Here is a 13,882-nt window from a genome sequence, read left to right on the forward strand (position 1 = left end):
TGAGACAGAAGGTTGGTGGGGGAAGGGGAAAATCAAGAGAGAATCTGTAGAGGATGAAGCAAGTTGCAAAAGATCACTAATTGGTAAATATATATATATAAAGAGTGATGTAGATTTTAAATGTTGTTCCCTGGCAGCATCATGGAAAAGATGGTGAAAGGAATAGTTTGTGATTTTTAAGAAATGGGGTAATCACTAGAAGCCAGCCTTGTACACCAGAAACAAAATGCTCTAAAGCAACAGATCAATGGACCTGTCCCCATGGAGAGTGTGGGAGACCCTCTAGAGGTGGTGGAATGGCCCATGGGTGGGTTTTGTTCATCTTGTACAGTTTTTGTTTTTAAAATTTGAGCCAACATGTATTTATACTGAGATTTTTGATGCAATCCTTGCATCTGGCTTGTATTGATGGATCTGCCAACAATGGCCTGCATTCCCCTAAAGTGACCATTATATGGGATGTCCTATAGACAGGAGTTTCTGGCTTCCTTGGTCTCTTGTCATCTCCCTGACATTATGTTCATTTTATTTATTTATATTTTATTCATTTTTATTACCAGTTTTCTCCCTTTAAGCATCTTTTTAAAATTCCTGCAAGGTACCTGTCGTCATGGCCTCAGTATTGTCAAGATGAGAAAAAGTGGACCAGATAATACTTTCTGTAGGTGAAATCTTAAATAGTTGAATAAACATGCTCAATTTCAAGAAGCCAAAATATTTAAATCCATGTAAACTTCAAGTGAGGTTTCTGGTAGTTGGCCTTAGGACTTTGTGCTTGCCCTGTTTACATTAAAAAAAAAAAAAAAGATGGGGTGAAAACCTTGCAAACATACTTAGTCCAGTTTGCACATGTTGAAGCAAAAAAGTGTAGCTAGTGTCTTAGATATGAAAATCTGGACTAAAAAATGATCTGGATGGGCCTAAGTCTCCAAAAGAATATTTATGAGGGATAAATTTCAATGATATTTTAGTTGGAAAAAAAAATCAGTCATGTGAGTTGGTTTTATATTGTCTCCAAACTTAATCATGCATTTTAAGCCTTTATCCATGGCACCTCACTGACACCATCACAGGGTTTACAATTCAGATTCTTCTCTATATCCAACTTACTTTTCTTCTAAATTTGACTAGCCCATGGTTCATTAAAGCTCACAGATCATCTTCCTGTGAACAGTGATGTTGGTGTCACCAGGCTATTGCTGCCACACATGATCTCAGCTGATGGCCTAATACAGATGCTACAATGAAATGCACCCATAGCCTGTAACAAGAGAAGTTAGGGGAATTCTATCCACTTACTGTATGCTAGAAACTGCCAATCACATTTTATCTTTTTTTCCTCACTAAACTCTCACAATTACACTGTTACTCACATGAGATGAGCATTATCAGTGAGCCTTCGAGTAATGTTTAGCCACACCTGGCATCCAGTATTTGAGTTACAGGTGCTTCATTCCAGGGAGGAGGACATAACCCACAGGTACATGTCTTTAAGGTGGCATGGCAGTTGTGGTAGGTGGAATAATGGCCCCCAAGGATGTTCATGTTGTAATCCATGGAAATAGTGAATATGTTACAAGGCAAGGAAGAATTAGGTTGCAGATGGGATTGTGGTTGCTAATCAGTTGATCCTGAGATGAGGAGTGTAGCCTGCATGATCCAGGTGGGCTCTGTGTAATTCCAAGCATACCTGTAAGAGGAAGAGGGAACGAGGAGAGAGAGGACCAGACAGATGGCTGGGTGAGGGAGCCTCATGTATAGGGACCAACTAGGAGAGCTGGGTGGGCACTTTGAGTTGCATCTCTGAGTATTTACCTATATATTGTAGTCACAAAATGTAGGTGTTACTTGGCAGATTACATGAGGCTGCTGACTTTGAAGATGGAGGAACAGGGGTTATGAGCCAAGGAATGCAGGTGGCTTCTGGAAGCTGGAAAATGCGAGGAACTGGATTCTCTCCTAAAAGGTGTAGCAGAAGGAACATAGTCCCAAGGGCACCTTGATTTTAAGTCAGTCAGGTACTGATTTTGGACTTCTGACCTCCAGAACTGTAAGATAATAAAATTGCGTTGTTTTAAACAACTGAATGGTGGCAATTTGTTGTGGCAATAATAGGAGACTAATACAGTGGTTAAGAGCACAGATTCAGTAATCTAACTGTTGGATTTGAATCCCAGCTCCACAACCTAATGTATGACCTTGGGCAAGTCACATAACCCCTTACACCTCAGTTTCCTCATGTGTGAAGTCTTATTATCATAAGACTATCATAAGATAGTCTTTATTATGATAATAAGACTATTATCATAAGTCTTATTATCATAAGACTTCACAGCGTTTTTTGGTAAGAATTTGAATAAGATAATTAGCGTAAAGTGGTTCAGTATGTTACCCGGCGTATCATAAGAACTCAGTAAATATTAGCTTAGGAAAATTGGCTATTAAGGGGAGGGTCAGTTGGGAATAACTGGAAAATGTCACATGAGGGACAATGGATGTTGAGGAAACAAGGGGGATCTAAAGAGAAGATGTGAGGTTGGAGTATGAGGCAAGAGAATTGTCTAAGTAGGCAAGGGGCTGTCACGGGAGGAAGATGAGATTTAGTTTGCATTACTAGGTAGGCAGATTTAGGATCAGTGTTTTACAGTTACAGTGAAGGAGTCTTTAGACTTTCTTTTTTCTTTCTTTCTTTTTTTTTTTGAGGCAGGGTCTGGTTCTGTCATCCAGGCTGGAGAGCAGTGGCATGATCTTGGCTCATTGCAACCTCCTCCTCCTCCTGGGCTCCAAGTGATCCTCCCATCTCAGCCTCCGGAGTAGCTGGGACTACAGGCACTGGCCCCCTGCTAATTTGTTAAGGTTTTTGTAGAGATGAGGTCTCACTATATTGCCCAGGCTGGTCTGGAACTCCTGGGCTCAAGCAATACTCCTGCCTAAGCCTCCCAAAGTGCTGGATTAAAAGTGAATCAGCCTCATAAAGCAGTGAGTCCCTGGGGCTAGAAATTCTTAAACAAAAGGTGATGATCTAGACTCATTATCTATATAAGTGATGCTAAAGATCATTGGGGAAAGGTTGCACTAAAGGTGCCCCAATTTCTAGCTGGCTTTACAGTTTTACCATGTAGTGTTCCTTGTTAAATATGTGTTAGTGCTTCATAAAATATGCATTTTAGCGTCACAGTGACATTTTTTCTTAATTGCGTATTTGTTTTGCTTTGGAACATGGATAACTTGAGAATGGAACTTAAGCATCTATTTCAGCACTTTGGGAGAAAAGAGTAGGTGAGTTTTAGAATTATCTCATTTTTGATGTAAAGTTTAATTTGATGAATCATGTGCAAGACTGTCACTTAATTCATACTGCAGTTTGCCACAGCCTGTTATTGCTTTATGTAGTTAATTGTAACCCAAGTGGCTGAAGCATTTCAACTAGCCTTTACCAGAATGCTCAGCCCTCCCTGACCTGATGCTGCCCTAACTTGCCAGCTCAGCTCTGCCTCGTTGGTTTGGCTGTTGCTCCAGCTCTGCCAAATGGTGCTGGCATTGTTATCCTACATAATCCCTTGGGCCCACAGTGTCTCCTGGCAATTCCTTTAAGCTCTCCTAGTTGGTTCCTATTTTTACTTTCACATGTTACTAAACTTTACGGCTCTCCTTGTCCTTAGTTCCTTCGTTATCAGCAAATGGCTGAGCCCTCACCCCCACCTTTTTTTTTGGGAGAGAAATTTGTTCCCCAAGGAAAAATTTTAAAAAATGGCTGAGACTGACTGCTTATTTTCTTCACAAATAACTATTGAAATTGGATCTCTGAGTGTTTGCCTATATATTATAGTCATGAAATGTAGGTGTTACTTGGCAAAATACATTTATTATTAGCTATGCCATTATTAGCTATACCATAAAAAGCGATGATTATCCAAAATAATAGATTTAAAAAAAACCAGTGCTAGCACATCAAAGCACACACAACTGCTTTCTTAATAGAAACGGTATAATTAAAATGCAAAATTGGATATATTTTAGTCACCCTGCTACTTAGAAGTTGCTTTAAAACAACTGGTCACAATATAGCATAAGAATAAGATTCAAGTACTTTTGCTGATCTAATAGTAAACTCCATAATCTCTGGGTGACTTGTGTGCATACTAAATAGAAACACTGTCTTAAGTTATATTTGATGAAACATTTTCCTCACTTTAATTGCCAAAAAACTTTTGTCCACAAAAATTCAATTCACCTGGGGGATCCTTTTTTTTTTTTCCTTTTTGGAGACAGAGTCTTGCTTTATTGCCCAGGCTGAAATACAGTGGTGCGATAATGGCTCACTGCAGCCTCAAACTCCCGAGCTCAAGCTATATACTCCCATTTCAGCCTCCCAAGTAGCTAGGACTACAGGTGCATGCCACCACACTTGGATAATAATTTTATTTTTTTGTAGAGAGACAGGGTCTGACTGTGTTGCCCAGGCTGGTCTCTAATTTCTGGTCTCAAGGAATTGAGACCTGACTTGGCCTCCCAAAGTGCTGAGATTAGAGGCGTGAGCCACCACTGACCAGGAATTTTCTTAAAATGCAGAGTGTGGTTCAGTAGGTCTGGGGTGTAGCTAGAGATTCTGAAGTTTTAGCAGGCTCCCAGGTGACCCTGATGCTGATGGTCTGTGGCCACGCTTTGTGTAGCAAGTGACTGGGTCAGTGGTCCTCCATTTTGACCGTGCATCAGCTGCATCTGAGGGATGGCTGTGTGACTCCCTCTCATGACTTTGACTGGGGTCCCATGTCTATAAATCATAATGCTAAGATATGGACTTAGCTGAATTTCTCTGCTTCAGTAACAGTTATCTCTTGATTGTTGGCACATACTTGCTAACATTTTTGGCATTGTCAATTTCAGGGTTAGAGGAGGCAGGGACTTTGCCAGATTATAAATAGGAAAGGAGTTGAGGTCACCAAGTATCTTGGCTTAAGGGTAAATTGATCAGCATCATTATGTACTATGTACTCAGCTCTTTTTTTTTTTTTTTTTTTTTTTTTGAGGTGGAGTCTCTCTCTGTTGCCCAGGCTGGAGTGCAGTGGCGCAACCTTGGCCCACTGCAAGCTCCGCCTCCCAGGTTCACACCATTCTCCTGCCTCAGCCTCCCGAGTAGCTGGAACTACAGGCATCTGCCACCATGCCCGGCTAATTTTTTGTATTTTTAGTAGAGACAGGTTTCACCGTGTTAGCCAGGATGGTCTTGATCTCCTGACCTTGTGAGCTGCCCGCCTCATCCTCCTGAAGTGCAGGGATTACAGGCATGAGCCACTGTGCCAGGCCAGCTCTTTTTTTTAATTGAAAACTTGTTTAAAGTAGGCAAGAACCCTTTCTGGGAATACCAGACCAAAGTAATCATGACAAGAGTACTTGGTTAAGTGACAGGGAACACTTCCAGGGGGTGTCATTCTGGGAGCCTTGGTTTAAGCTTCGTAAGGCCTTTAGGTCATAGCGCTGAGAACTAATTCACTCATTTTCAGAATTAGTTAGGATTTGGATCTTATTTAGGACTTTTGTAATAAATCCTTTTATTAACCTTGTCTCTATTTTTACACTGTGTATAAAAGTGTCTTTTCACTTTTACTTGTGATGATAACTCTTAACCCTGTGCACTCAGGAAGTTTTTGCAGAAGTGGGTCTAACTGGCTTGATCTTATGAGTAGACATTTCTGTATTGTCACATTAAGGTTCCCTGGTGCAGAGTATTCCCTGTATGTGTTGGAGGTTGTCATGCTTGAAATTTTATCAAATATATATTTTTTGATCAAGTAAAAATGAAAGTGACTTTGGGAAGGGTAAGAGCCCAGGGTGGTGTAGTACATTTTCATGAGGATTTACATTTTACATAATGAAATGATTCAATGTATAAGAGAAATCTGGTGCATAATGGCATTTATGTAAATTAGACTCGCTCTCTCTCTCTGTATGTGTGTGTGTATATATATATATATATGCAACAGCACTTGTTAAAGAACATTTTATTTTATTTTATTTTATTTTATTTTTTGACAGCGTCTCCCTCTGTCACCCAGGCTGGAGTGCAATGGTGTGATCTTGGCTCACTGCAACCTCTACCTCCCAAGTTCAAGCGATTCTCCTGCCTTAGCCTCCTGAGTAGCTGGGATTACAGGCACCTGCCACTATGCCCGGCTAATTTTTGTAGTTTTAATAGAGACAGGGTTTCGCCATGTTAGTCAGGCTGGTCTCGAACTCCTGACTTCAGGTGATCTGCCCGCCTCAGACTTCCAAAGTGCTGGGATTACAGACACGAGCCACTGCGCCTGGCCAAAGAACATCTAAAAAAATTTATATTCATGGGGGCACAAGTGCAATTTTGCTACCTTGATACATTGTATTGTGGTGAAGTAAGGGCCTTCAGTGCATTCATCCCTGGAACATTGCACATTGTATCCACCAAGCAACCTCCCATCATCTACCCCCTTCCCATCCCCACAATGCTCTGAGTCCCCGTTTTCCATCATTCACACTCTACTTCCATGTGTATACATTATTTGGCTCCCACTTATGAGAACATGTAGTATTTGTCTTTCTGCATCTGAGTTGTTTCGCTTAAGATAATGGCCTCCAGTTCCATTCGTGTTGGTGTAAAAGACATGATTTCATTTTTTAATGGCTGAATAGTATTCCATTGTGGATGTATACCACATTTTATTTATCCAGTCCTCCACTGATGGACACTTAGGTTGATTCCGTATCTTTGCTATTGTGAATAGTGCTGCAGAAAACATACAAGTGCAGGCATCTCTTTGATATAATGATTTCTTTTTCTCTGGGTAGATGTGAAGTAGTGGGATTGCTGGATCATATGGTAGTTCTATTTTTTAGTTCTTTGACAGATCTCCACACTGTTTTCCATAGAGACTGCACTAATTTACATTCCCACCGGCAGTGTATAAGCATTCCCGTTTCTCTGCATTTTCTCCAACATCTGTCATTTTCTGTCTTTTTAATAATAGTCATTCTGATTGGTGTAAAATGATATAGTGTTTTTAATTTGCATTTCTCTGATTGGTAATGTTGAACACTTTTTCATGTTTTTGTTGGCCATTTGTCTTCTATTGAAAAAGGTTTATTTATATCCTTGGCTCACTTTTTAATGGGTTTAGTTGGATTTTTGTTGTCTCTTATAAATTCTGGATTTCAGTCTGCTCTTGGATGTATATAATTTGCAGATATTTTCTCCCATTCCACAGGTGACCTTTTCACTTTGTTGATTATTTCTTTTGCTGTGTAGAAGCCTTTTAGTTTAAGTACCATTTGTCTATTCTTGTTTTTGTTGCCTGTGCTTTTGAGGTCTCAATCATAAATTCTTTGCCTAGACTAGTGGTATGATTTGGCTGTGTCCTCACCCAAATCTCATCTTGAATTGTAGTTCCCATAATCCCCAGGTGTCATGGGAAGGCCCTGGTGGGAGGTAATTGAATCATGGGGGTGGTTTCTGCCATGTTATTCTTGTGCTAGTGAGTGAGTTCTCACAAGATCTGATGGTTTTATAAGGGGCTCTTCCCTGTTCGCTCAGCACTTCTCCTTCCTCCTGCCATGTGAAGAAGGAGGTGTTTGCTTCCCTTTCCACCATGATTGTAAGTTTCCTGAGGCCTCTCCAGTTCTGTGGAACTGTGAGTCAATTAAACCTCTTTTCTTATAAATTACCCAGTCGTGGGTAGTTCTTTATAGCAGCATGAGAATGAACTAATACAACTGGACATTTACATTTTTAAACACATTAGAGAAGTCATCTTTAAAAATTAATTTGAGACAGGTACACTAAAATCCCAGACTTCAGCACTATATAGTTCACCTGTGTAACCAAAAACCACTGACATTAAAAAATTAAAAAATAATTTGAGGTGAAATTCACATAACATAAAGTATTAAAACCATGAAAAACCATTTTAAAGTACACAATTTAGTAGCATCTATTACATTCACAATGTTGTGCAACCATTAAACATTTCTAGTATTTCAAAGTAAAACCTCTTAACATTAAGTGGTTTCTCCCCATTTCCTCCTCCTTTCAGCTTCTGGCGACCACCAACCTGCATTTTGTCTCTGAATTTATCCATTCTGGATATTTTATGCAAATGGAATATGTGACTTTTGTTTACTGACTTCTTTCACTTACCATAATGTTTTGTAGCACATATCAGCACTTCATTCCTTTTTATGGCTGAATACTATTCCATTGTATGGATAGACCACAACATGTTTATCCATTTACCTCTTAGCAGACATCAGAACTGTTTGTACCTTTTGATATGTACATGTACATGCATGTACATGTAATATACTTATTTGGGAATCTTTTTAATTATTTAGGATATATATAGGATATATACTTGAGGGAAGGCATCTTTTTAATAGAGGGAAATGGGAGTGGGTGGGAACGTGGGATGAGAAGGAAAATAATTGAGTGGGAATGTGGGATGAGGAGGAAAATAATTAAAATAACAAAATAAAATGAGAGAGCCCTTATATTGACTGATAAGAGCTTGCTTAAATAGGAATGCTGAATTCAACTTTGGATCCTGACATTTCTTCCCAAGCACTTACATTACTGATAAAAGAGCAAGAACATGTGCTATAATGACATGAAAATATGTTACTGGATAAATGCTTTTGGAAGGAAAATGGGTTGAAAGGCTCTGAAAGGTGAGGTGTTAACAAAGACCTGTCTTACCCTTGGCACCAGTGTGAGAATATTCATATTGGCCTTATGCTATTCTCATAACACTCTTTTCAGGATTTATAATGGAAATAGAGAAGAATTAAGATTCCATTGAAGTGTATAATTGTGTTTGTTTCAAACTCAAAATATTGGGTGGAGATGGAATGTAACCCTACATTTGGGGTCAGGAGAATAAGAACGAGTGCTGCTTCTCTCCCCACCTTTTCCCTCAAGGGATGAGGCATTCTAACACTGGAGGGTCAGGGGAGTGGTAGCTTTGGGAGGACTGATAAGAGGCTTGAGTAGGAAACAGATTCGCAGAGTGAAAGACCAAGGAGGTCTTTCAGATTCTGGGTGGTCCCTCACCCTGTTGCCAGCAGCTGATCTTCACCATCGCTCATTATTTACTCATGAGTCTTCTGGAGTTTTTGCTCACGAAATATCCACTTTATTTGATTTTCAAATTGTTTGGGTAGTTTTTCTTATGGCATCATCTGCCTCTCTATTCCTGAGAGGATTCTCTCTTGTTGTTTTCTTTCCCTTGTTTTCATAATGCTATTCTCTTCCCTTGTTTTCCATAATGCTATTCTCTTCTGCTTTTCTTCTGATTTATCTGGATGCCAGATATTTTTCTCTCTTGACTCCTCTTTCTTTAACTGTCCTTTAAATGCTGGTGGTTGATTGTGAATCCTTCTTTCTCTTTGCTTTCAGGGCAAGGAGGGCGCACTGACATCCCTAATTTCAACTACTACCAATGTGTGCTAGACTCCCAAACCATATTTTAAAATCAAATATTTCTCATGGGCTGCAAACCTAACTTACTACTAGCTGGGCATCTGAAACTCAACATTTCTAAATGTTTATTTTTCTATTCTAAATTTTTGACTGGTCTGTATTCTTTATTATTAAAAGTCTTGTGGTAGTCAGCTTCCAAAATGGTCCCAATGATTCTCACTTTGTGATATTCTCTTCCTTGTACCTAGGAATTATACCCAATTAACTAAGTGATCTACTGGGGAGATTCCATTCTTCTAGTGAGGTGACCTACAGAGTATTGAAATGATGCCTCAATTCTTCTTGTGGATTATAGTAAAATGTGAGAAGAGAAAGTGAAGGATAGGGTGACAAATATGAGAGAAATAGGAATTGCTGCTTTTGAAAATTGTCAGTCTCTTTAGTAAGTAAATGATGCTAGAATTGAGAAGTGGTTTTCAGGCATAGATTAAATTCAGAGCATTTGCAGGAAAATAAGGCCTAAAAAGGAGTTGAGGATGTGGTTGTAAAATTCTTTACGTTCTTAGATTCAAGATGGTACCTTGCAGATCTGTCCAGTCAAGCAATAGGGCTTCTAAGAACCTTAAGGATATTGTCATCCAGTCATCTCAGCAGGAGACCAAGGTAGAGAAGGGCTACTATTGAAGAGATTCATGGGTGCAACTTTTGTCTAATGGAGTGAACCCCAGTAAGATTCACAGAAGATCTGTAGCATCTTTGAGAGAATTGTATTTGCAGAAACACTGCCAGCTGAGACTGAAAGGAATAGAGAATTATTAAATGAAGAGACCCTTAATTCTCTCAATTGCTATGGGTCGGGTAAAGAAGTAGATTGAAAAACCCACATAGCCACAAAGAGAGGCTACTTTTCGGTGAAAAGCGAAGATGACTTTTAGGGTGGCACCAAGAATCCAGAGGGTGTAGCCAAAAACCATGAAGTATAACCTGGCCTTGAGACTTCATGAAGGAACTGCCAACCTGTATCTTGAAGGATTTCAGAATTTCTGTGGACCAGTGACTCCTGTGTGCCTTTCATTTCTCTACTGTCTGACCTGGAGTGTCTATAGTGATTATCTTACACCTGTCACTCTACTGCATGTTGGGAGTGTGGGAGCGGGTAACTTGTCTTAGTTCACTGGCATTCAAGTTGAGAGAAACTTTACTCAAGGGCCATACTTAAGGAACTACACCTGAACAGCCTCAGACACTTCTGTATCTGACTTAGATGATGAAATTTTGGACTTTGAGTTCGCCTTGTAAAGGGATGAAAATTTTTGGGCCTTAGTGTATTTTGCAGATGGTTGGGATGTGAATCACTGAGGTGGGTCCAGAGAGTGAAGTGTAGTAGACAGTCCCCCAGAAAGCCCCGCATGAATCTCACCTCCTGGTGTTTATGTTCTTGTGTACCTACATGGAATAGGCCTGACCTGTGTAACCAACAGGATGTTGAGGAAATGATGGAATGTGACTTCAAAAGCTACATCATAAGACAGTGCAACTTCCATCTTGCTCTCTTGGATCACGGGCTCTATCAAGCAGCCCTTTGGAGATGTCCATTTGATAAAGAACTGAGGCTTCCTATTAACAACCAGCCCTGATTTGTCAGTCACATGAGTGAGCTGCCTTGGAAACAGCTCCTCCAAGCTCCAGGAAAGCCTTGGGATGACTGTAGTCATGGCTGACATCTCAATTACAACCTAATGAGAGGTCTCCCAATTTGGAACTATTCAGCTAAGACCACTCCTGAATTACCTTCAGAAACCATGTGAAATCATAAACACCTATTCCCTTAAGCTGCTAAATTTGGGGATAATGTATTATGCACCAATAGATAACTAGTAGGGTACTACAGTGAACAAATACAAACCTTGATTATCTTGGTAGATCTTTGTGGCTTCCCCATCCTATCTTAGTGGTAAGTACTGCTGTTCCTGATCATAAAACTCTCTAAGTTACCCTAGCCCACTCCACCCCACACCTATTATGACTGCTTTATAATTGATTCAAGGATAAGGGGTGTAAGGGAGATTGGAGACAATATGAAAATCTTAAAGCCATGTATCTGTTCTTGCCTGCCTCTCAGAGGGCCAGTTTTAGAACCATTAATTTGTAGTGTTTGTCTTTATTCACAGTTATAGAAAAATAGAAAGCCTTGGGATGACTGTAATCATGGCTTTATTCACAGTCATAGAAAAATTTAAAGCTAAAAGGAGCCATTAGATACATCTAGGGTTCATTGTTTTCGTGTGTGAGTGTGTGTGTGTGTGTGTGTGTGTGTGTGTGTGTGTTGGTTTGACTTTGAGAAGCCACTTTTGGTCCTGAAAGTACAGGGTTTACAGATGTTTAGAGCAGGATTTTGACATGAAGTATTTTATGGAAGTTGGGTAATGAAATATTTGTGTGACGGGTTGGGCCAGGGAAGTTGGGCTTCCCTTCTCTTGCAGAGAAAAATGATTGCCCTTGATAATGGGTTACAGATTCACAAACTGCTCGTTTCAGGGGTGAGGAAAATGGGGCCAGAAATGTTAACTCTCTTTCCAAAGCCACACAGTTGTTTAGGGACAAAGCTAACTTGGAGTTCTGGCTACTGGTCCAATTAGATAAGATTTGTTTTAATTTGTCCTTTATTTTCCCCTTTATTTTTGCTAATTTCAAGTGAAAATGATTTCATTAAATGAGAAGTAAATACTTCCCTTTTAATGTGTTGAGCTGGGTGTGGCTTCTTGAAGTTTTAACTGACAAGAAAATTTTATTTTATGATTTTATATATACCCTTAGGGACCTCTTTGCCTGGATCCTTTGAAATTGCAAGGAATAAATTACCAGTGCGCTCAAGTCCAGTAGGAATGACTGAGACTACATTACCGATCTTAGTACAACCTGGTCCTGCTGCATAGGCCATGTGTGACTTTGTTTACAAAGCTATTCTGTGTTAAACTTGAGCATCATTGAATGATTTAAAATACATTCTGCTTTTTTGGTTAAAATGAAGGCTTTATTTAAGACTAGAATTTAACCATATTAATTTGTATCTTCTCTTGAACTTTGTCTTCAATTAAGTAGAGTCACTTTAGATATCAAGTGCTTTCTCTCTACTTTGGTGTTTTTTGAGGAGAGTTTGGCTTTATTTATCTATCCTTATCAACCTGTACCTATTTGTCAACCAGATGAATGCTACTATGTTTGTATAAAATATGTGAAGAATTGTTTTGGGTCTCATTTGACTAAGTTTACTTTTAGTTTAACCTTATTTTAATATTTTATGTAATACTTTAAACGTTCAGAACCAAATTGGTTGAATTGGTGTGAAGACTTCTAATGGTTTGTTTTTCCTTTATTGATATGAGACTTACGTCCTGTGTGTATTAGTTCATTTTCACACTGCTATAAAGAACTGCCTGAGACTGGGTAATTTACAAAGCAAAGAGATTTAATTGACTCACAGATCTGCATGGCTGACTGGAAAGGCCTCAGGAAGCTTATAGTCATGGCAAAAGGGGAGACAGACACGTCTTACATGGTGGCAGGTGAGAGAGAGAGAGAGAGTGAAGGGAGAAGAGCCCCTTATAAAACCACCAGATCTCCTGAGAACTCACTATCTCGAGGACAGCATGGGGGATCCAATCACCTCCCTCCCTTGGCCTGCGGGGATTACAGGTCCCTCCATTGACATGTGAGGATTACAATTTGAGATGAGATTTGGGTGGGGACACAGAGCCAAACCATATCATTATGGAACTGGGGGTATTGGTACATCCAACCATCTTTTCTTGCCTGCTTCTCAGAGGGTCAATTTTAAAACTATTTGTATCATTTGATAATTACAGGTAGTATACTTTTTGGAAACTGTGGGCCTAACAAAATTATCACTTTTTGCTCCTCTTGGAATTTTGCCAATAAATTATGTCTCCTTTTTCCTTAATAAGTCAAACAAAAAACAAAATAAACACCTTTCGTTGAGCTATTCAACTTTTGACTTGCAAGTTTCTTTACTCTTTGACTTCATCTTATTTAAAATGATTCATGGATTTCATCTTTCAGCTAGATAGTTCTCACTGCCTTCTATAGTAGATTGGAATGGCCTCCTGCCTGTACAAATGGTGGCTTTTTAGAATGTCTCTTTCCCTAGTAATGAGTGTTGCTTTTCTCTTGCCACACCTTTCCTTGTGCTTTCCCGAAATCCCCTTACTCTCCAAGAATCCAAGCTGTAGAATTTAGCCACTTTATCTTAGGAAAACAGTAATTGCCTTTCTCCAAGTGGCAGACTATCTTCTGGTCTGTGAAAGTCACCTCTTAGGGAGAGAGGCGAGGTTTCAAGGAGGCTCACACCACAGAGATAGCATTGCCAGCTGCCTCAGTGGACAGATGTGTGTTGGCATTGTTGGGAGGCCACCCCTT

General features: G+C 39.6%; 1 protein-coding gene across 3 annotated transcripts in view; it reads left to right on the plus strand.

The window, feature by feature from the left end:
• The window catches only part of LMO7 (LIM domain 7), a 313,031-nt gene that overhangs the window by 197,360 nt on the left and 101,789 nt on the right, over positions 1-13,882 (plus strand). The gene's annotated exons all lie outside the window — the stretch shown is intronic.

This window comes from Papio anubis, chromosome 15, assembly GCF_008728515.1.
Source record: "Papio anubis isolate 15944 chromosome 15, Panubis1.0, whole genome shotgun sequence".
Taxonomy (NCBI): Eukaryota; Metazoa; Chordata; class Mammalia; order Primates; family Cercopithecidae; genus Papio; species Papio anubis.